The following is a 2,371-nucleotide window of genomic DNA, read 5'->3' as shown; positions in this document are numbered from 1 at the left end:
AGGTGGAGGCTTGGAGGTCCTCCTTCCTAGACATTTGTCCTGTCCATTCTCTCCTGCAAGTTCTGACCTAGGCCCTTGTCACCTGCCTGGATGGTGACAGGAGCCTGAGTTCGCTCCTAGCCTTCCAGGCTGGCCCTCCACCCTGCACTCTGGGTCTTCTCTCTGAGACAGCTTCAAGCTGCAAGGCCCTCCATGATAAGACTGTCCCAGTTCCGCTGACAGTGTTACTGGGGTGGGGGGCAGGGCAGGGGGTAGTGTGCATCTGCAGACTCTTCTCTTCCACGTTACCTATTTCTATTCTGATAGACTTTTTCATGGACTGGAGTTGCATTTGTAATTTGAAAAATATAACAGTTAGAAACACCCCCCACGTACACACACACATACTGGTTAAAAACACCCCTCACACACACACACACACAGTTAAAAATACCCCTAACACACACACAAAAAAAAACGGTTAAAAACACCCCTAACACACACACCCACTCACACACACCCTTCTTATATGTTGGATTCGCCAAAAAGTTCATTTAGTTTTTTGCATACAATGGCTCTAGACGGCTCTAGGAGTGCTTAGTTGTCTTTTAACTTCATTTGAAACAATTTTGTTAGATTGTAATGTGACAGCTGTCATCTCAGCATGCATTTAAAAAAATACTTATCAAAACTGGTGAATTTTTGTGCAGCCATTTTAATATTGAAGATGAAAGAAAATACACATTTTCGGTGTATTGTGCTGTATTATTTCAAGAAAGGTAGAAACAACTGAAACGCAAAAGATTTGTGCAGTGTATGGAGAAGGTGCTGTGACTGATCAAATGTGTCAAAAGTGGCTTGTGAAGCATCTTGTACTATTGACATTTTAGCCTAATAATCCTTTGCTGCGGGGCTGTCTTAGGCACTGGAAGATGTTTAGCAGCAGCCCTGGCCTCTACCCACTGGAAGCCAGTAGTGGGAGAGAGCCGACATACTCAAAATATCCCAATCAATGAAGTTACGGGTGAAAATGAAAACTGTGTCTTATTCTACAGAGATGCTAAGTGGACTTTTTGGCCAATTATACAGATCAGCTCAGAAAGGACACCTAAGAAACAGATTAGGAATGGTTGCTTCTGGGGAGAACGGGGCAGTCTGGTGACAGATGAGAAAGGGATTAGGGCCGGTGCCCTTTGAGTTTACCATGGGCCAATTTAAAAAACATAAAACCTTACCCTGAGAAGGCATATGCAAACCCCCCCCAAATGACTCCAACTAGTCAAGTCCCCCTCCTCCTAGGTAAAGTCCACCTCTCCTCAGCCTGGGAAAACGGGCTTTGGGCTTCGGTAATCTGACTCCTTCCACTCACCCACACCAGCCAGCCTGCGTCCTCCAGCCCAGCCTGTCTGTGCGCCTGATCTGAGAGTCTCTGTCCGCCTAATGGAAACCTCCCCCCCATCCACGGCCTGCTTAAATAGCACCTGCTCTCAGGCTTCTGTCTCGGCACTAGTCCGATTTGGGCCTGAATCACTGGCAGGAGGAGCTGTTCTGTGCACGGTAGGATATTTAGACGCATCCCTGGCCTCCCCTCCCTAGTGCCCGGTTGTGACCACCAAAACTGCCTTCAGACATTGCCAGATGTCCCTTGGAGAGGCAAACTCACCCTTAGTGGAGAAGCATTATGTTAACAGAAGCCACTAGTGCGTCCTGTTCCCCACAGCAGTTTTGACACTCCTGTGGCATTTACCTCACTGGTCCACAGTGACTGCATTTGGTTCTTTTGGCCACTGCTAACTACAGGGTGCCCGGGGACAGGGACCAGAATGCTGCTGAAATTATGTTCAAATCCCTGTCCCTACCACTTACCTGTGTGACCTTAGGCCAATTACTTGGCCTCTCTGGGCCTCCACTTCCTCATCTATGAAAAGGAAATCTCTATCCCAGAGCGCTGGGTGCTCAGTGCCAGGAAGACACAATGCCCCGCCCACAGCAAGGGATGGAGCGACGCTAGATTTTGTTGCTAATAAATGCCCTGAGTCGTTAGAACAAGAAGAGTCTGTCCAGGCTACGGCAGGGGCCACCAGCAGTCTGGAAGTTCTCTGTTGTCCAGTGTTCGTGTGTACAGGAAGAGTAGTCAGCGAAAGCTTCAGAGGGGAGGGGACACCTGATGCAGAGGTTGGCAGATGAAGAAGCGCACCCCAGGCAGTCGGTGCCTGGCTCACACGTCAGGGTTTGTGGAACATACAAATGACAGAGAGGTGACATGCCTTGTTTGTGCACCACAGACCAAGTCCCTAACAGCCCTTCTCGCCAGTTGTGGGCTCTGAAGACCTCCCTGCAGACACTCGCCCTGACACACACCCACGCACCCACACAAGCATCCCCCACTCAG

The sequence above is a fragment of the Furipterus horrens genome, unplaced genomic scaffold (assembly GCF_987537825.1).
Source record: "Furipterus horrens unplaced genomic scaffold, mFurHor1.1.pri manual_scaffold_3, whole genome shotgun sequence".
NCBI lineage: Eukaryota > Metazoa > Chordata > Mammalia > Chiroptera > Furipteridae > Furipterus > Furipterus horrens.
Note: the sequence above shows the minus strand (reverse complement) of the source record.